This window comes from Cyprinus carpio, chromosome B22 (assembly GCF_018340385.1).
Source record: "Cyprinus carpio isolate SPL01 chromosome B22, ASM1834038v1, whole genome shotgun sequence".
Lineage (NCBI taxonomy): Eukaryota > Metazoa > Chordata > Actinopteri > Cypriniformes > Cyprinidae > Cyprinus > Cyprinus carpio.
Genome location: NC_056618.1, coordinates 9,790,303 through 9,812,111, shown reverse-complemented (window position 1 = coordinate 9,812,111; position 21,809 = coordinate 9,790,303). Strand labels below are relative to the sequence as shown.

Below are 21,809 nucleotides of genomic sequence, written 5' to 3'. Positions count from 1 at the left end.
TTAGATCACACACTGAACCACTGAAGAAAATGTTTCACATGTTTGTGTTGTTCTGTTTGTGCTGCTGGACTCTGACTAGTAAGTTATAAAAACGTTTTATTGTTATTTTTTTGTTGCTAAGAATTAGACATTTTTTTTATCTGCTATTATCTGTACCAAATAAATCATCACTATGAGAAATCTCATGGGAAATCTCGAGATGTCTTGTAGATGTCTTTGTTTATGTTCTGCATGGTGATTCAGAAAGCCATAACCTTCCACAGAGTTGCTTTTAAATATCAGGCCATTTTTGTTTTAAATGTAAATTCTATTTCAAAAGAATTTCATGTTTTAAAAAATTTAAATGCAGTTATCATGATACATTTCTACAAAAGTCTTGTAAAGTCATTTGTCCAAATGTACAGGAGCCCTGAGAGAATGAAAGATGGTAATGAAACAGCGAGTTGGTTTTATACTGTGCTAAGTGTCTCATTTACTAACTATTGAAAATGTTTTGCACAATTAAACTATGTAACTTTAAACACTGATTTTGCCCCACAACTGATAACTTTAAAACAAATCCCTGTTCATTTTGTGTCTCTGCTGCTGTTGTGAATGTTCTTCAGTTTACATGCGAATGATTAAAACTATAGCTGAGTTCATTCATCTGTGACAAAACCTCTTCATGTTCATCAGGTGTGTTTGGTGCAGAAACAAATGAAATACAGTCAGTGTCAGTGATGGAGGGAGATTCTGTCACTTTAAAAACTAATGTTACTGAATTACATGGAGATGATGACATAGCATGGAAATATGGAGCTGAAAAGTCTCTCATAGTTAAAATCAGCAATGAGGAACAAATCTTTTCAACATTTGATGTTCCTGATGAGAGATTCAGAGACAGACTGAAGGTGGATCATCAAACTGGATCTCTGACCATCACAAACATCACAACTCAACACGCTGGAGTCTATGAACAACAGAGAAGGGGAGCGAAATTGTCATCAAAAACATTCAGTGTTTCTGTTTATCGTGAGTAGAGATCATTTGTTCTGCCATACACATATTCTTGTTTTATAGATTGAGGTGACAGATCGTACAAAAACTCACTCAACACTAAACACTGTTTATTCTTTCATGTTTTCAGCTCATCTGCCTGTTCCTAACATTACCAGAGACTGTTCTTCATCATCATCATCATCATCATCATCATCATGTTTATTTTTTTTTTTTTTTAGTGGTGAATGTGAGTCATGTGACTCTCTCCTGGTACAAAGGAAACAGTTTATTGTCCAGCATCAGTGTGTCTGATCTCAGCATCAGTCTCTCTCTACCTCTGGAGGTGGAATATCAGGATAACAACAGCTACAGCTGTGTGCTCAACAATCCCATCAAAAATCAAACCCAACATTTAGACATAAGTCAGCTCTGTCACACAGGTTCAGGTATGGCAGCGCTATATATGTGTTTATTAATTGACATGATATTTTCTTATAGATCAGACTGAGACATTCACTTCTCTATGATTGCAGCATTGGATGTACTCTTTACTTCACAAATAGTCTTTCTGATAGTGCTGGTTTCTGCTCTTGCTGGATCTCTGTTGATCGTAGCTGCAGTCGGGATCTTCTGCATCTGCAGGAAACACAGAAAAACTGATCAAGAAGGCAAGAGTTTCCTAAATGACGTAGCTTTTTAGTTTAAAAGTAAACTTGTTAATGTTGTCAAAAATAATCTGGCATTAAAACTTCAGTTGCATACATTAATGCTTTACTTTTAACATGTTGCACAGAAACAAATCTAGTTAAGCTTGTGTTTTGTTGTTTTAATGCATCTATCATTATTGTCAAAACAGTTCAGACTCATACAGCAGATATCACCTACTCTGATCCGACATTTCACAGAAGAAACGAACAGAAATTGGTAAGACAAATTATTTTTAATTTCATGTTACTCTGTCAACTAAGAAACAATATACTGTATACTAATTAAAAAAAAAAAAAACTGTGTGTGTGTGTGTGTGTATATATAAATATATATATATATATATATATACGGACTCCAATATCAATATATATATATAGTTTGTTCAGGTTTATAACAAAATATGAAACAGAAACAAGTCCAGGTTTATGTGTCAGCTGACTACTACAGTATCACATATTAGTAAAAAAAAAAAAAAAAAAAAAAAACACCTTGGAATGGAGCACCATTATTTCTCACTGTAATAATTGTGCACTGCATTTATTCATTTTGCAGACGATTTTATCAAAAGCGACTTACAATGGGGAAATGCATCAAGTGATTCATCTTAAAGAGGCAAATAGACACAAGAAGTGCTCATGATACCAAGTTTCAAGCATTGTTCAAATAAGTACAAACTTTTTTTTTTTTTTTTACTTAGGATGAAGTCAAATAGTGACGAAAGTTTTCAAAGATGAAAGATGAGTTTTCAGCTGTCGCTTGAAAATTGTCAGGGAATCAGCATTTTGGATAGGGGAGGGAATATCATTCCACCAGCCAGGAACTACGAGTTCTTGCGCTCAAGACTACAAGTTTCTTTCTTGAGAGAGTGGGTGTTACTGTTGTACCATTTATGCGGTATTCTCTCTCGAAGTAGCAGTGATTGACATAGTGATAACAATAGTAATAGACGGGACAAAATATGTGAAAATGTGCATTAAGACACCCTCACAAATTTCTGAAGCACATTCGATTATTTCTGGAACCTGGTTGATAAGCTTTTATTGCAAAACTATATACAAATCAACAAAACACAAATGCACTAAATAAAATAATTGAATAAATGCATATTTACAATTTAAGCACTTACCTAAAATAAGGCTATTAATAAAATAAATAACTAGAGAAGGCTGACTATAATCAGCTTGCTTCCATTTGGTGAGACAAGCATACTCTTCAGCTTAATTTTAAGAATGTATTTTATAGTAATTTATTCTAGTACAACGTTTGAGCATGTAAATGTAATATCTAAGCGAGAGCAGAGACCATACATAAAAGAACAATGTATATTTAAAAGCACACATCCAGTTTTGTATGAGTGAAGGAAATCCGCTTGCTAGTGGAGCATTACATGGTTTTTGCTATGAATGAAAGGAGAGAGACAGGTCTGTAGCTATCAATAAGTGAAGTGTTTAAAGGGGTCATATGACATTGCTAAAAAGAACATATTTTGTGTATTTGGTGTAATGCAGTGTTTATGCAGTTTAAGGTTCAAAAAACACATTATTTTCCACATAATGTACATTATTGTTGCTCCTCTATGCCCTGCCTTCTGAAACACGTTGATTTATACAAAGTTTAAAAGCGTTCTGAAAAGTGAGGTGTGCGCTGATTCGCCAGCTATCCAGTGCGCTGTGATTGGTTGAATGCCTCAAGCTAGCGTGTGATGGAAATGTTACTCCCCTTATCATACTGTGATGCCATGTCCTGGCACGATGAGACAAAACCAATTAAACCCATCATAAACAAAGCATTTGTTGCATCCAGTGAGGACATAATTACTGATTATAATGACTATAATGATGTGTGTGAGTGCTGGTAAGAGTGTAGGAGAGATTGCTTGGAGAATATGTGAGGGGATTGGGTCTAGAGGACAAGTTGTAGGATGGCTGGAGAGGAGAAATTTGGATACTTCTGCCTCAGTGAGGGGACAGAAGGAGAAGAGGGGTGTTTTAGCCATGGATGTAGTTGGTAGTGGACTGAACCTTGCGTTTGCTAACTTTAGCAGCAACTAACTGTTAAACCCTCCAAAAGCTAAATCACACATCAGACCAGATTTTAAGTGTCCAATTCATGCAAATAGTATTCATGCGAATCAGTGAAGCCAGAAGGTTACATGGAAATTATGTGACATAACATTATATATTATACGTTATGTCACAACCAAAGGAATTTGTCTGTCCAAAATGTCTTTCTAGGAGAGTGACACTTCTCTTTGTTTTTAAGTGTTATCATCTCTTGTGTAATGTGTATTTTTTGTTTGTTTGTTTTTTTTTTTTTTTTAGCATGTTAAAGAGGACGATCATGTGGAGTATGCACCTATTGCCACGAGAAAATGATCTTCAGTCTTGAGTGTTTTTTCGTCAGATCAGTGTCACTGCTTTTACTAGGAATCTCCTGCAACAACCTCAAACTCTGAGTCTTGGGATGAGTTTAAAGATTGGTGAGAATCACCACGTGTAATACTTAAGGACCGCTTATTGAAAGGATCACCTAAAAATATACCTTTGTCATATTTAAGTCACTTTCACTTTTTTCACTTTCACTTTCACTTTTATTTATGTACACGTGTACGGAACTGTTGTTTGATCTGTTGTGTGGACAAACAAAATCTAGTTTAGACATAGTAGATATTTTGCACAAATATTTATAATTCCAGATCAACAGATAATATCTTACTTAAGATGCCGATTTTTCATTCAGAGATAGGTCGTTCTGCTTTTTTTAAAATTATGCTCTGTATGAGCTTCAAGGTACATTACATATGGAATCTGTATCATCTCTCGCTAAGTTTAATAATATTTTAAAGTCTGTTTACATAGATCAGTGTACATGTTTTAATAACTGACTAGGATTTGTATTCTGTTTTAGAAAATTCTGTTTTATGTTTGTTCATTGTGTGGTGATATGTATTTCTTTGTAACTTTGTCTTTTGCCCCCTATCTTGACCAGGACTCCCTGGTAGAAGAGATTTTGTATCTCAATGGGACCTTCTTGGTTAAACAAGTAAATAAAATAAATAAATAAATAAACTTTTGCATGAGAATGTGTCTACTGCTGGATGATTGTGTTCGATGTATTATTTGTTATTATGATGTATTAGTCTTATTTTGACATGACAAAGTGATTAAGTGTGTGAGCTGTTTAGTTACTTTTTTAATTAGTCTTCCCATTAACACCATTTTTTTTGGTTGATTCAGACTGATTTGCTAATGTGCAACGTGCTCGAACACAAAAGGCAGGATTTATCGCATGAACCAATCACAGCCGAACATAACCAGTCATATCCAAACACGTGACTTTCCCCCATTCATTCTCAGTAACCCCCCACTAAACCTACTACTTGTTTAGGACGGTCTCAGATGGGCTCAGATGGGGCTAGAGAGACTCAAACTCCTGCTGAAACTTTACCTGCTGGTGTCACTGTAGGACAACGTTTATTTAGAAAATTAGGGATTTGTACATTTTTAAATGATATATTTTGAAATATTGGCATTGTTTTATTGTTCTAAATTTTTTTTTTTTTTTTTCTCATCCAATATTTTGAGGAGATAATGCCTCCCTTGCCTCCGCGGAGGAAACGCCTCTGATTAAAGCCTGTAATAGGTCAAATTCCACCGTGTGATGGGTCTTTCCAGATTGCATCACATAAAATTTAAATACAGAAATAAAATATGTAACCATTTTTTAACAATTCCAAATTATTTTTCACCATTTCTAGAATTTGTACAGGCTTTGCATTTTATGATTTCAAGAGAATAACAATTAGCAATTCAATTTAATTTTGAAGTGGATTTGTATATGACAGCATTAATTAAAGTTTCTTAATCCTTGACTCAGACACACACAAATATGTCTGTTTATAAAATGGTTAGTTTCAGTCCTCGATTCTGATTGGTCAGCAGCTGTGTTTTATCAAAGACTGTAGAATACCCAAGACGTGTCACTCGTATAGTTTTGAATGGGGAAAAAGGCAACGCTCAATATGGCCACTCTATCCAGTGAAGATTTTACTTCTGAGTAAAAGAGCCTATCGCTAAACGGTAAAGTCATTGCGTCACTGCAGCTGCCGTTAGAAGTTCCGGTTGCTATAGAAGGGCTGTTTCTCAATTCCAAGAATGCAAAGAACGGACTTGTGTTCTCGTGGAGACCGGTCTTGGCAAGCTTCCTTGGAAGAACTCTGAGAGATGCAAGAACATAGAACACACCATTATGAGTACTGAGATGTGCTTTGAACATATCCGGGCACTTCCATGTGTCCTCTGTACTTGCGTTCTTGAGAATTGGAACTGAACTTCGATGGTTAATGATGACGTATAGCGAGAACACGAGGACGCAAGATCGCTAAAGAACGCATATTGAGAAATAGTCAAGATCTCAGCGTTCTGAGAGGTGAGCTCAGGACTCCACATGTACACTGTCCTGTCTAGCCTGAAAAATAAGCTTTTTAAATGCTATTCGAGCAAAAGAAAGAACATTTATGAGACAGTTGTTGTCAGATTTTATTGGTGATTTGAAATTTAATCTTAAACTTGGCGGACAGTTTTGGAGAATTTGATGTTTCCCTATTCAAAGAGATAGGAGCTGCACTTGCAGGCACGAGAGGCATTTCAAAGACGGCCACTGAGTGACATGACTTGCCTTAAAGCAGTGGTTCTCAAACCTCTCCATGAAGTACCCCTAGTCCTGCACATTTTGTATGTCTCCCTCACCAATCACATCTGATTCAACTCATCAGCTCATTGGTGAAGACTGCAAGTCTGAAGTGGGTGTGTCATTAAAGAGAGACATAAGCTGTGTCCCAAACTTAAGTGCATGGACTCCAAAGTGTGCATTTGAAGTGTGAATGCATCACAAAAGCACGATGAAGGCTGTCCCAATCTGAAGTGTGCAACTCCGGAGGTTGGATTTGAAGTGCAATTAAGTTAGGTTTTTAAGTGGAATTATGTGTCAAAGTATGAATGCGCAATCTGTAGAAAGGTTTGAATGGCGATTGCGTCACCGCGGTGCGACGAAGGCCAACGTATTCTGAAAGCGACGCCAAATGCGTCTCTGTTTCCTGGGAAAATGAAGTGTACATCTGATGGACACTTTGCACCCTACCATATCCCAGAATTACTTGTGCGCAGATGGAGACGGTGTTTCTATTCAAAGAACACGGCGTGTGAGATTTCTGGAGGAATTCACATTGAAATGTAAGTAGGCCTACTGTGTTTTCATTTACTCAAATACCTAGCGAAGGTGTTAAAAGCATTTTTTTTAAACACAAAGCCCACAAACAATAAGACAACCACTGTATAAGGCAATATTCTTTCCCCTTGTTGTGCTTTTGTAGTGCAGTCATTTAAGACAGGTCTACAAATGTTTTAACCAAACTTTAGCACTTCAGTGTTTTGACGGCATGTCATGCTGTGTTGTATTTTCTAACGTTAAGATTGCAAATCTGTCTTTATATTTTACATACGTGTTTCCATTTTCTCTTGTTTTAGTATTATTCTGGAGAAAAACGAATTCTGGAGAAAATGTGCCTGCTGTACAAAGTAAGTTAATACAAACATTTTTGCTGAAATTCATTGTGCTGTTGTTGTTAACAGGCATGGTTTATTTGCTCTGCCTTAGGATTGCAAGGGTCCTGGGACAGATGAGGGAGTGAGTGGAAGCTGGTGGAGCTGCTCAGGGAGGACATCAAACTCCAGAGAGAGACAGATGGGAGAAGAGCACAGGAGGGAGAGACAGAGAAGAGGAGAGCACAGGAGAGCAGGGAGAGAATGGAAAGACTGTTTTCTCTTCTTGACAGAATGCTTTACAAATACATTATTTATTAGCATTCTCTATTAGGCAAGAGAAAGCAGGTGAGACATTGTCAATGAAACAGCCTAATTTCTGAAGTTTATTTGTGTGATGTAAGTTAAAAATGAAATTTAATAAGCTGTATATATTATTCATATTTGTAAATGAACCTGAGTACTTTTTGTACATTTTGTTTTTTTGTTTGGCATATTTACCTGTGTTAATAAAAGAGAAGTAATTATGTACATTGCTATTTTTATTTTTTTTATTTTTTTTTTTTAATGCAGCTTATAATTTTTTTTCACTGGATTGTGGCACCCTTCCGTGTTGACATTCTCTTCTCAGAAGATCCAGCAGCACTGTCAGGGCCTCCCTGTCCAGCGCTGGCACATTCAGCTTTATCTTGCAGTACAGGGGTCTGGTCTGATTTAGAGAAGGAAGGAAAAGAGAAACTGTTTAGAGCTATTACAAAGTAATTAGTAGAAGAAATACTGAGGTACTTTAGTAAACTACTTTTAGTAACTACTAATACCACATTTGAAAAAAAAAAAAAAAATACTAGTAACATTTAAAATCTTAGCTAAAGGGATAGTTTACCCAAAAATGAAAATTCCAAACCTGGAACAACTTGAGGGTGAGTAAATGATTACAGAATTGTCATTTTTGGCTGAACTATCCTTTAAGTAAAAGTATTATCTTGCATACTCTAATATACTTAAGGTATTGAGAGTAAACTTAGTACTTCATATTTGTACGAGTATACTTCACGAATGTACTTCCTGACAGTCCACCTCTGATTTTTTTGAAAATGAAAGTATTAAAATTTTTTCTGAATATTAATACATTTTGCTAACTATATCAAGACTGCATCGGAAGGACTCGGACCGGTCAAACAGAGCACTGTTCAGCTGTGACAGCTGCCACTGAACATTGAGCTGTACAATGCTCTATTTTTTTTTTTTTTTTTTTTTTTTTCACAGTTTTATTTTTGCTAACCTGTCTACATATGATCACCATGGTCAAGACAAAAAACTATATAAAACAGACTTTGGTTTTATTCACAATAAAACACTGCTATGACTGCTTTATCCAATGGTTCTGTGTATCACTGCCCAATTAACCCTTTTAGCAACCACCCTTAGCAACATAAACAACCAATAAAATAGTGTCAAACTGTTGCATGTGTTGTGTATTTTGGCAAAGTTTACTTTGTTATTTATTTAATGAAGTATGACTGACCCCTGCTGTCGTTGTGTTGCATCATTCACCTTTAAATTCGAGACCACGCTCTTCCCTTATCAAATGAACTCTTCTCATGCGTAGATAGAGAATGTTGATGTGTGTGTGCATCAGCGTGGAAGCCCACAGTTTCTAAAGTGAGGAGAGAATATTACTATATTTATTAGTTTTCTGTTTCAGGAATGAATCTGTGTGTCAATATGTCCATTAGTTTACACTGTAATGACGCTTGCAAACTTGTGCTGTCAGGAACTTTTTTTCCCCCTTGTTTTTCTTTTTTTAGCGGAAGGACCGCACAGCATTATTCTCAAGCTTGTGGTCATCCCTCTTGATTGTGCACCTTTTCCTACCCAATTTCTTCCTTCCAGTCAACTTTGGATTTAATATGCTTTGATACAGCACTCTGTGAACAGCCACCACTTTGAGTAATTTCCTTCTGTGACTTACCCTCTTTGTGGAGGGTGTCAATGATTGTCTTCTGGACCATTGTTAAGTCAGCAGTCTACCCATTATTATGGTTTCAAAGAACAAGATATACCCAGAATTTTATACTGTAGGGATGGTCATTTAATAAAACTCAAATATAAATATTCTAATATTTTGAGATGCTGGATTTTTGACTTATATGAGCTGAAAACTCTAATTATCAATCTTAAAAACAACAACAACAACAACAAAAACCTTTAGAAATGTTTTACTTTACATGTAATGAATCTAAAATATATGAAAGTTTCAGTCTTCTAGCAATTTGCGTCAATTCACAAATTTCAAAAATGTATTTTCTAATTGATATAATAACAATAATAATATGATTGTCACACTAAGGTGAAGGAACACACAAATAATATGAAGGCAAATGCATTTAATAAATCCACAATAGGGTAATACCACAGACAAACACACAGAATGCACACGTAGAGATGTAGTAGACTTGACCACAAACAGTGAAATGAACACAACGTATACATGCAAATGAGGGTTGATAACAAGACACACCTGAACCAAATGACATAATAAGTGGGAGATAAAAACTAGGTCACAGTTTTCATGTGTAGCACATGTCGAATGAAAACACAACAAAAACAGTCCATGGGTGTGACAATGATGTTATCAGAAAAAAAAAACATAACTCAACTGCAAGAGTGCACCTCATGCTCAGTAACAGCAATAGTGGAGACAAAACATCCTGCACAATTTTCAGCGAAGGCAAGTGTTTGGAAAAATATTATATTAATTATTTTGATCTTTTGTTAGTAGGGATGTGCCCGAATAGTGAATCTGTATTCAAACAGGCATGGTTATCATTCTTAGCCGCTTGCTAGTGGTTGCTGTTACATTACAGTAGCTACATAAAATTTCACTTACCACATAAACAGAGTAAAGAGAGATAACGGATAGGATGATGGCGAATGATCTGCATTTCCTGAGCAACACTGACAAACATCTATTCTTGTAAAATATGTGTAAGTACTGCAGCTCCGTAGTATACACAGAGTATCCCTGTTGAAAAAAAACAAAAAAACAAAACAGCATATGTTGGTTAGGTATGTTTTGACGCAGGGATACTGGTTTATGTTGGTCCTTTGCTGGTTTAACCTGGTCCTTTGCTGGTTTATGCTGGTTCTTTGCTGGCAAAGACCAGCTGTGGGGCAGATGTGGCCCAATGGTTAGAGAGTTGGACTTGTAATCTGAAGGTCGCAGGTTCGAGTCTCGGTGCTGGCAGGAGTTGTAGGTGGGGGGAAGTGAATAACACCCTTAATACCCATGGTTGAAGTGCCCTTGAGTAAGGCACTGAAGCCCCAATTGCTCCCCGGGCACTGGATATAACTGCCCACTGCTCCGGGTGTGTGTTCACTTCTCACTGCTGTGTGTGTGTGTGTGCACTTGGATGGGTTAAATGCACAACACCAATTCCGAGTATGGGTTACCATACTTGGCAAATGTCACGACTTTCACTTTCACTTTTAAACCATCAACAGGACCAGCATAAACCAGCTTCCCAGCATCAAAACATACCTATCCAGCAAATGCTGATTTTTTCAGCAGGGATGTGTGACCGAATGTGAAAGTAAAAAGCAAACGCGCTTTCAAAAGCACGTTGCTTTTGAAATATTAATATTTCATATTTATAACAGCTCCATGATGCCCGCAATTTATATACAGGATAATTACCCAACAATATAATTGGGAGAGAAAGCATTAATATATATATATATATTTTTTTTTTTTTACATGTCATTTCCTTTCTGAACACGGTATTCAGATTTGGTCACATCCCAAATGGGAAGTGTAAAATATATTATATTAGGATATATTCGGAAGTTAATAGGTAATAGGAAACACTGATTTCTTGAGTCAGGACCACCTATACTATAGACTGGTGTGTTATGTATCAAAATACTGGTGTGTTTGATGTCTAGTGTGCACAAAAAAATCTTGGTGAAAATTTATGAATCATGATTACAAAATCAAAAAATCGTGAATCGATTTTTATTTGAATCATGACCCCAGGAATTGATATGAATCAAACCGTGATGTACCGAAAGATTCCACCCCAACACACACACACACACACACACACATATTCAAAATATTAGATTCAAAATATATTTTTTCACCCGGCCCCTCCTCCTCAGACTTGACACACACACAGGTTGCCAGATTGACGACACAAACAAGAACGAGCACACTTGATGATGAATGCAATGAAATATGCTGTTTTCCGCCAACTGGCCACGCGGGGTGCCGAAATACAATTGGGTAAACTGGCAGTGGGCGGCTTTCACAAACCAAAACAAAGGTTGGCCTTCCCACCCGGAACACATATTTTGGAGAATAACTGACTGTATCATTGTTTTTCCGATAAACAAGTATGTTAACTTAGCATGTTTCTTAAATATCTGCAAACATATTATGGTATTTTTATGCTTTAGTAGAGTCAAAATCTTAAATACAATCTTAAATACTTTTTTTTAAGGCGACCATTATTTTAGAATGTATCGCCTTATTTTTTCCATGTGACACAACACAGCCACAATAGCTCTGTATGACACATGGATCGCTTTTATTTTGTTTTTCCTGTTTTATTCAAAATATTCATAAACATGCTCACTATATAATGAAATATCTGATATTCCGATTCTGAAATACGTGCAAGTAAATATATTTGGTTGTTTAATCACTTTTATATCGACCGTCTTAGTTGATCTATACGGGTTAATGGACGCCGCCATGTTAGTTCTCGCTAAATCCGAGCTGTGAGATTTACAACATGCAAATTCATCCTCTCCTCCCGAAACACCTTAAAGTAGGTCTCCCGTAAACTGGGAGAAGAGCAGAGTAAAGTATTCTCGCTAAATCCGAGCTGTGAGATTTACAACATGCAAACTGCTGTGTGTGGGGGGGGAGGGATTTTGAGGAATAGGGGGTTGAGTTAAATAATTGTTGCACCTGACCATTGATGAGCGTGGAGTTGTAGAGAGAACGATAAATAGAGTGGCCAGCGAAGTGTGCGGCGCGCTGGGAAGCAGTAACTTTGCTAAACGCCGAGCTGCACTCAAAGTGGGGGGGTGTGTTGCCGTTCGCATGCTGTTTAGGGCTGCCGGCGGCGAAGATAGCTAGTAGGCTAACCTGTAGATAAGGCCGGGTATAGGAGTGCGTTGGGCGGCCCGCTTCTCAGAAACGGGGTGCTCCGTTTCCGCTCTAGTCGGAGGCCTCGCGAGCGCTGGACTGGTGTCTGTTTTTCTCCCCTCTACCAACCAGCGCCAAAGCTTAGACCCTGGGGGAGGGTCTCGCATCACGGGGGAGTTAAGTTTTTAATCCTTTGTGTGTGTGTGTGTGTGTGTGTGTGTGTGTGTGTAATTTTAAATCTAGCAGTCTAGCCTTTCATGAGGGGGGTGGGAGGGTTACGATGAATTGAATTCTTATGTGGCAGTCTGATGGTGTCTTTGGTGTGAGGGTTACGTGCTGTGTGAACGTGTGTCGTGTCCTGCGGGGGTGATATGTTTTTTTCATAGCTTTGGCCTATTTATTGTAGGTGTGCTAGTTTGGTTATAGAGTTTAATTATTTCGGTTCTCTGTGTAGCATGTTCCATGGTGGGGTTGTTCGCCCAGATTGTTTAACATTAGTGCTTGGGACTTCTAGAACCTGACCCATTCTGACATGTTTTGGTAACTGCCTGAAGGATATTTAATAAAGATTATTGTTTGTTTCTACCCCTGTGGTGCTGCTTGCTCTGTAGAGTAGATTCCTTTAGCCACAACACTAAATCCTCCTGGTTTAGTTTATTACAGTATGTACAAACTGGGAGAAGAGCAGAGTAAAGTATGTACTTAGTTAGTTAGGACTTCATGGTACGGCAGATAATTCACCATGGTTGAGAAAATGCTTTCAAAAGACCTCCGGATAAAACATGCCAAAGGCTTTAGCTATCACCCGGAGTACTGTTCAGAGCATCATTAAGAAGTGGAAAGCATATGGCACCACCAGCATATTGCCTAGATTAGACTGTCTGTCCAAAGTTGATGACAAAACCAAGAGGATATTGGTAAGAGAAGCTAACTAGGAGGCCAAAGGCAACTTTGAAGGCTTTATGGCTGGGTCTGGTCTGTCTGTGCATGTGACAACTATCACCAAAGCTTTACACACAGCTGGCCTGTATGGCAAGGTTGATGGGAAGAAAATTGACCTTGAACTCCAAGCGCTATGTTTGGTAAAAAGCAAAAACAGCACACCATCCAAAACACATACAACAGAATTGTTGGTACCCTTGGTAAATATGATCAAAAAAGACTGTGAAAATAAACCTGCATCTTTTTGATCTTTTAATAAAAAAAAATAAAATAAAGAAAAATCACAAATCTTACTATTCATTAAACTAAAACAATTGAAAATGGGGTAAATCTCATTATGAAACAAAGGTTTTTTTTTGTTTTTTAAATATAAATATTTTTTTTTTTGTTTTCATTTTTTTATATTATTTATGATTGGAATATATTTGTGGTATATTTAGATTTTTTTTTGAGTTTTTTATCTATGAAGTGTGATCATGTACATGAAATTATCCAGCCATGACTTCCTGTTTCACAGGTATTAAATAGGAGGGAAAACAAAGTCAAAATTCCCTTAATCATCCATCACAATGAGAAAAACCAAAGAATATATTTCTGATGTGCAGCAAAAGATAATTGAGCTTCACAAATTAGAAAGTCACTTTAAGAAAAGAACTAGAGCAGTGAAAATTCCCATTTCCACCATCAGGGCAATAATTAAGAATTTCCGATCAAAAGAAAATATTACAAATCTGCCTGGAAGAGGACGTGTGTTTATATCTTCCTAATGCATTGTGAGGAGGAGAGTTTGAGTGGCCAAAGATTCTCCACAGGTCACAGCTGGAGAACTGCAGAAAATAGTATTGGGGTCAGAAACCTTAAAAAAGATTATCAAATAGCACCTACATCACATGTTGTTTGGGAGGGTTTCAAGAAAAAAAAAAAAAAAAAAATTAAAAAAAATTAAATTAAAGAAAATGGTATATTCTCTCATATTAATTTGTTGTACAGGATTGTGATTTAAGACTGGAATTTCTGGCTTGTATGGTTGGATTCAAAAAAAAAAAAGTAAAAAATTTGTACATTTGTACAATGTGATGTGTTGTTGTTTTTGTGGGCCTATATTTCTGCTGGAGGTCCTGGACATCTTTTTTTAGATACATGGCATCATGGATTTTATCAAATACCAACAGATAAAAAAAAAAAAAATCTAAACCTGACTAAATCTTATAATGGGCCATGTTTGGCTAACCATTAGGCCACAGCTGCCCCCAGGTCATCAGTCATTATAGGAGAAAAATCAGAGCTGTTATTTTAGCAAATGGAGGTTTCAAAAAGTATTGAATAAAACCGTCAATTGTGGCCAATGTGTATTAGAGAAAAACATTTATTTCATAATGAGATTTCCCTCCATTTTATTTTTTTTTTATTCTCCAATGAAAGGTTAGATTTAAAAAAATAAAAAAATAAATAAAAAATCAAAAGGATTAACAATGCAGATTTATTTTCACAGCCCTCTTTGGTCATATTTACCAAGGGTACCAATAATTCTGGCCTTGGTGTACCTACTGTGAAGCATGGTGATGATAGCATTATGTTGTGGGGGTGTTTCTCTTCAGCTGGGACTGGCCCGATTAGTCAGGATTGAAGGGAAAATGGATGCTGCCAAGTACATCCAAATTCTTGAGGAAAACCTGCGTCCCTCTGCTAGACAGCTGAAGATGGGCAGGTCATTCACCTTCCAACACGACCCTAAACATACTGCCAAAACAACAACAAAATGGCTTAAGGATAAGAAGGTGATTTCCTTGAGTGGCCAAGTCAAAGCCCTGACTTAAATCCAATGGAAAATCTGTGGATGGATTTGAAGAGAGCAGTCCATTGTCACTCAACACAGAATTTGACTGAACTTGAGCAAAGCTGCAAGGAAGAATGGGCAAATATTCCCCCAATCAAAGTGTGCAAAGCTAGTACAGACATATCTTAAAAGACTGATGGCTGTAATTAAAGCAAAAGGTGGCTCTACGAAGTATTAAATCAAGGGACTGATGACTTTTCCAACCCTGATATTCTATTATTATTATTATTATTATTATTATTATTATTATTATTATTATTAATTTGCTTTAATTATTATTATTATTATTAATAACCTTTCATTGGTTGATGTTGTAACTATTTCAAAGGGGTATGATGATTTTCTATAGGCACTGTATGTGCACACACACACACACACACACACACACACACACACACACACACACACACACACAATGTATACAATTATGTGATAATTATATCATTATAGATTAAGCAGCATTTTAAGTATATAAAAAAAGTAAATCCTGGTTTAATGAGGTACACTTGAAAGAAAAGAGCGATGGCTGGGGCAGACTTTCAGTATTACCTTCACTTAAAATGATACAATCTAATTCTGTTTATGTAAAATAAGCCTGCTCCCGAGCAGGTTTGAGCTAACGGACCTGTTGCTATGACAGCAACTCCAAGATGAGCTTCAAAGAACCTATCAATCCTGGATCAAGTCAAATCATCAACAATAAAACCCTGGGTAATCTCATACAAAGAATGGCCCACATGCAGGAGCAGAGTTGGAAATCCCTGATTTATTTGGAAATGACAAATGAGTCATTGAGGGGTCCTTTGCAGCCCTCTAGTGAACTTATAAAAAATAAATGAATGACTTTTGCTATATTCTTAGTAATATTTATATATTTTTAAAGTTACATTCAGAGGTGGGTAGAGTACCCAAAAACTGTACTCAAGTAAAAGTAAAAGTACTTACAGAAATATTTACTCAAGTAAAAGACACAAAATGTCACAAGTTCCAAAAAATATTAAGCAGCAAAACTGTTTCCAGCACTGGTAATAAATCAATATATTTTTTGAAGGATCATGACTCTGAAAACTAGAGTAACAGCTAATGAAAATTCTGATTTGCATCACTGAAATATTTTAAAGTATGTATTATATATGTATAAATAACCTCTGACACAGAGAAGAGTGAAAACTCCTCACACGACAGCTACTGTAAGTTACTGTGTATGTTAATATGAGAAAATTTGAAAATGAACCAAGTGCACATTGACGGATCTTCTTCTGTCTGTTCTGCAAAGTGTATAAATATACTATATATTATAACTTTATATATATTTTTTTTAAGAAAATTACAGATAGGTTTGCTAGATAAGACCCTTTTTCCTCAGCTGGGATTGTTTAGAGCCCTTTGAAGCTTCACTGAAACTGCATTTTTAACCTTTAATCTGCTGGCCACCATAAAAGTCCACTGTATGGAGAAAAATTCTGGAATGTTTTCCTAAAAAATTTATAATTTGGGATTGTTTTTAAAATAACACCACTAAACTACACGTGATTGTAACATACTTTGATTAAAATAAATTAATAAATTATATTATTATATATTTTTTTTTTTGATGTGTCAACACACAACACATATCTGAGTAGTGGATGTCCCTCATTCCTCTTGCGGCTTCCCCGACTGAGAAACTGATATCCTTCCAGTTTCATCCAGATTGAATCCTTCTCCACCATCGCCCTGAAAAAATGAACAAAAAAAGATTAAAGGTTGGTAGTTGAGTTGTTTGATTGATTGATAAAGAGAGGAGAGACAGAGCGATCCAGTTACACAAACACAAAAGTTTTTTTCCCTCAGATAATTGCTGAATGTAAAGATCTCACAGAAATTTCTAACAAATTTAGTACATACCAACAAATAAGGCCCCACTGTACTTATGATGAAGTTCTTTTCCTTGCTAAATTTAGGAGTAACGATAAGTTTGAAATACGTGACCAGCAATATATTGTTTGTGGACATCCCATTTCTGCAGAGGGTGCATTTAGATTAATATGTAAATATGTGCTGTGCATTTTCCTCTCAATAGCAAAATAAACAAACAACAAAAATAACAGCGCTGAGAAAACAGCAGTTAAGAAAGCATTGTACTGTAGCAATGTGGATATGTTTGCACGAGCAGCAATTTCTCACTCCAGTCATTACATTTTTATTTATATAGCACTTTATACAATACAGATTTAAAGCAAACAGCTTTAAACACCAAAAACAACCCCTGTAGGTGTTGCTTTCAGTTAGATTAAGATTTTCTGTTTCTATAAAGCAGCACTCCAGAGTAGTCCTGTTTTCACTTTGATCTTGACTTGACTAAACTGAATAAATCAACTGTAGAAGATTACCCATCTATTGCCTGATCACCACAGAACAATAATAGTTCAAAGCAAGCTGTTTTAAACTTCTAAAAGAAACATGCAACAACTAAAAAAATAAATAAAATAATAATAATAATAATAAATGAATAAATTATCTTGGCTTAATTTGGTTTAAAATGATACATGATACAAGTATATTGAGGAATTAATAGTTCTCAAAGGAAAAAAAACAAATACATAGCACTTGCATATTATTGCTCTTTTGTTGGTTTTTGATTGCTTCTGTTGTCAGCAAAGTCACTTTGGATAAAACCATCTGCTAAATGTAAATGTAAATCATGCTGTTGTCATAGGTTTTTTTACAGACAATGTGAGAAACAAGACCAGGATCCACTGCGGATGAACGAATTAAAGAGTTATTAGATCTGAGGATAATCAGTAGGATAACGAAACCGCCAGCACTCCGTCAGGGAGACCAGCAGGAAGACTTCACCGGCAACAGCCAGACAGAGGGCGAGTGAAAGTGACGAGCCCGCAGTGGAGTCCAGCGTCCAAGCCGAGAGAGGTGAGTCGAGTCGGCTGCTTAGTTGGTGCTGGCCTCAGCAAGAGAGAGAACAGGGCAGACAAAACTCCCCAGAGTCCTAGAGTTATCAGGCAGACCGAGAGGGCAAAAACAGGGACACCAGACCGACAAGACAGGGAAAAAATCGAATAAATAAAGCAGGGTCAAAAACCCCAGAAAGCAAGGTGAAGGTTAGCGCTTCTAACAATGCTTACGGACCGACACAAGACAGCAAACACCAGGGCATGATAAAGGGAAGATAATAAGCGTAAAGATGGGGTGCAGGTGAGGGAGAATACGTTAACAGGGATAACAAGAGGGGCGGAGAAACATAACGGTGATTGTGAAACACCTGGCGAGCCACCAAAACAAAACCCATGTGCTCCAAGACAGCAAAAGCCTCAGACCCCACTGAGATCGTGACAGTACCCCCTCCCCCAAGGAGCGCCACCAGGCGACTTAAGGGAGGGGCTTTACCACGTTTACGGCGGAAGTCATGCGATCGATCAGCGACCGATCCAGAATATCCCGAGCCGGAACCCAACTCCTCTCCTCCGGACCGTAGCCCTCCCAGTCCCACCAGGTATTGGAAACCCCTGCCACGACGACGAACATCTAGTAATCTCCTAACAGAATAGGCAGGAGAACCATCCACTAGACGAGGGGGAGGGGGGGCAGGGGATGAAATGTTTGGTATTAAGGGAGGACCTGAAAACAGGCTTAACCCTGGATACATGGAAAACAGGGTGAACCCGACCAAGAGAGGAGGGCAACTTGAGCCGAACCGCAACCGGATTAAGGATCTTTGTGATCTGGTATGGCCAATGAACCTGGGTGCCAATTTGAGAGAGACAGCCTTGAGAGGCAGGTCCTTGGTAGACAGCCATACCTTCTGACCACAGACATAACGGGACGCCGGAATCCGGTGGCGATCAGCCGCTGCCTTAGTCTGTCTGGAGGCCTGGACCAGGGCCTTCCTAGCCTTCCTCCAGACACTACGACATCTCCGAACAAAGGCTAGGGCAGACGGAACTGCAGCATCGGGTTCCTGAGAGGGAAACAAAGGAGGAAGGTAACCAACAGAACATTCAAAGGGTGACATGCCTGTGGATGCTACTGGAAGAGTATTATGGGAATACTCAATCCAAGTGAGCTGTTGGCTCCAAGAGGCAGGATTGCGGAATGCCAGGCAGCGGAGAACTCGCTCGAGATCCTGATTGGCTCGCTCACACTGACCGTTGGTCTGAGGATGAAAACCTGACGACAGACTTGTAGAGGCCCCAATCTGTCGACAAAATTCTTGCCAGAAGCGGGAGACAAACTGGGGACCCCTGTCAGAGACCACGTCCAACGGAAGGCCATGGATACGGAAGACGTGGTCTATTACCAGTTGGGCTGTCTCCTTGGCAGATGGAAGTTTGGGTAGGGGTACAAAATGGACCGCCTTAGAGAAGCTATCCACCACCGTGAGAATAACGGTGTAACCATTCGAAAGAGGTAAGCCAGAGTTAGAATCTAAGGCAATGTGTGACCAGGGACGAGAGGGAATGGGCAGGGGTTGAAGTTGACCAATGGAGGGACGGTTAGAGACTTTGTTTTGGGCACAAACGGAGCAAGCCAATACAAACTGCCTGACCTCCTGACCCATAGAGGGCCACCAAAATCGCTGGCGGATGGCAGCCAGAGATCTCCTGACTCCTGGATGGCAGGTGATCCTAGATTCATGACCCCACCGAAGGACCTCAGGGCGTAGCGCTGCCGGCACGAACAACCGACCCGCCGGACACTCAACTGGTACTTCCACCCCTCGTCCGGCCTCCTCCACCCGCCGCTCGATGCTCCAGGAGAGAGCCCCCACCACCACTCCCTCAGGGAGTATAGTCTCCGTAGGAGCCTCCTCTTCCGATCACTCGAACTGACGGGATAGAGTATCGGGCTTAATGTTCTTAGCCCCAGGCCGGTACGAAAGGGTGAAATTAAAGCGGTCAAAGAAGAGTGCCCAGCGGGCCTGGCGCGGACTCAGCCTCTTGGCCGAACGGATATATTCCAGTTCTTATGATCCGTCCAGACCAAGAAGGGCAGCGCCGACCCCTCCAACCAGTGGCGCCACTCACCCAGGGCCAACCTCACTGCCAGCAGCTCACGATTGCCAATGTCGTAATTTCGTTCTGCAGGGTTAAGGCGATGGGAAAAATATGCACAGGGGGGGCACCTTCCCATCCTTACAGGAACGCTGGGACAAGACTTCGCATGCCCCAACTTCAGACGCATCTACCTCAACAATGAACTGCCGTTCAGGATCTGGAACGGAGAGAACAGGAGCAGAGATAAATCGGGACTTTAAATTATCAAAGGCCTCCTGAGCCGGAGCACTCCAGGTGAACGGTATCTTGATGGAGGTGAGCGCCGTCAAGGGTGCAGCTACCTGGCCAAAATTCCTGATGAATCGCCGGTAAAAGTTGGCGAAGCCCAAGAAACGCTGTAGAGCCTTCCTGGAGTTGGGGACTGGCCACTTGGCGACAGCCTCGACCTTGGCCTGATCTGGCTTAATCTCCCCTGCTGAGACTACAAAGCCCAGGAACGAGACTGACTTGGCGTGGAACTCGCACTTCTCCGCTTTGACATAAAGCTGGTTCTCCAGCAGCCGTTGGAGGACCTGGCGCACATGCGGAGTGTGTACCTGAAGGGATGGAGAAAAGATGAGAATATCATCGAGGTACACAAAGACAAATCTGTTAATCATGTCTCCCAACACGCTATTGACCATGCCCTGGAAGACAGCCGGAGCATTGGTAAGTCCAAACGGAAGGACCAGGTATTCGTAGTGTCCCGTGGGGGTATTGAAGGCTGTCTTCCACTCATCGCCCTCACGAATACGGATGAGATGATAGGCGTTGCGGAGGTCTAACTTAGTAAAGACCTTGGCTCCCTGCAAAAGTTCAAAGGCAGAAGACATTAATGGCAAAGGGGTACCTGTTCTTTATAGTAATGTCATTTAACCCTCGATAATCAATGCAAGGACGCAGAGAGCCATCCTTCTTCTTAACGAAGAAGAACCCAGTGCCAGCGGGGGAAGACGAGTGGCGAATGAGACCGGCTTTTAAGGATTCTTGAATGTATGTGTCCATAGACTCTCATTCAGGACCTGACAGGGAAAATAGGCGACCCCCGGGGCGGAGAAGTGCCTGGGAGGAGGTCGATGGCACAATCGAACGGCCGGTGAGGAGGGTAGCGAGGTGGCCCGGGACTTGCTGAAAACCAGCCGCAGATCACAATACTCCGCTGGTACCCCAGTGAGGTCAGCAGCCTCAACCTGCAACACAGGAGACACAGACACGGAAGGAGAGGCAGAACCAAGGCAACATGCATGACACGACTGACTCCAGGACACAATCTGACTGCGGGACCAATCCACATGGGGGCTGTGCTGAACCAACCAAGGGTGCCCCAGAACAAGTCTGGCGTGAGGGGACTCCAGAAGGAACAGCACAACCGACTCATGGTGATTGCCCGAGACAACAAGACTTACACGAGGGGTGGTGTGGGTGATAGTGGCTATAGGCTGACCAGAGAGACCCCAGACAGTGACGGGAGAAGAAAGAGGAATGGCAGGAATGCCCCAGTCCTTGGCAGTGCTATAGTCCAGGAAGCTGGCCTCGGCGCCAGAATCAATAAGAGCCTTGCAGGAATGGGCGGAGCCTTGGTACATGATGGTGGTGGCCAACTGGGTACGCGACTGGGG

The 21,809-nt window shown here is 39.4% G+C and overlaps 2 long non-coding RNA genes across 2 annotated transcripts; one reads left to right on the top strand and one right to left on the bottom strand.

The window, feature by feature from the left end:
• Nucleotides 1-1,260: 1,260 nt before the first annotated feature.
• Nucleotides 1,261-4,754, top strand: LOC122141710. The gene is made up of 3 exons (XR_006158024.1): nucleotides 1,261-1,424; nucleotides 1,512-1,902; nucleotides 4,008-4,754. It is a non-coding gene; the product is annotated as an uncharacterized LOC122141710 (long non-coding RNA).
• Nucleotides 4,755-7,795: 3,041 nt separating this feature from the next.
• On the bottom strand, nucleotides 7,796-16,102 carry LOC122141709. The gene is made up of 3 exons (XR_006158023.1): nucleotides 14,872-16,102; nucleotides 8,781-8,883; nucleotides 7,796-7,935 (listed from the first exon to the last, which is right to left on the bottom strand). It is a non-coding gene; the product is annotated as an uncharacterized LOC122141709 (long non-coding RNA).
• Between the last annotated feature and the right edge of the window lie 5,707 nt (nucleotides 16,103-21,809).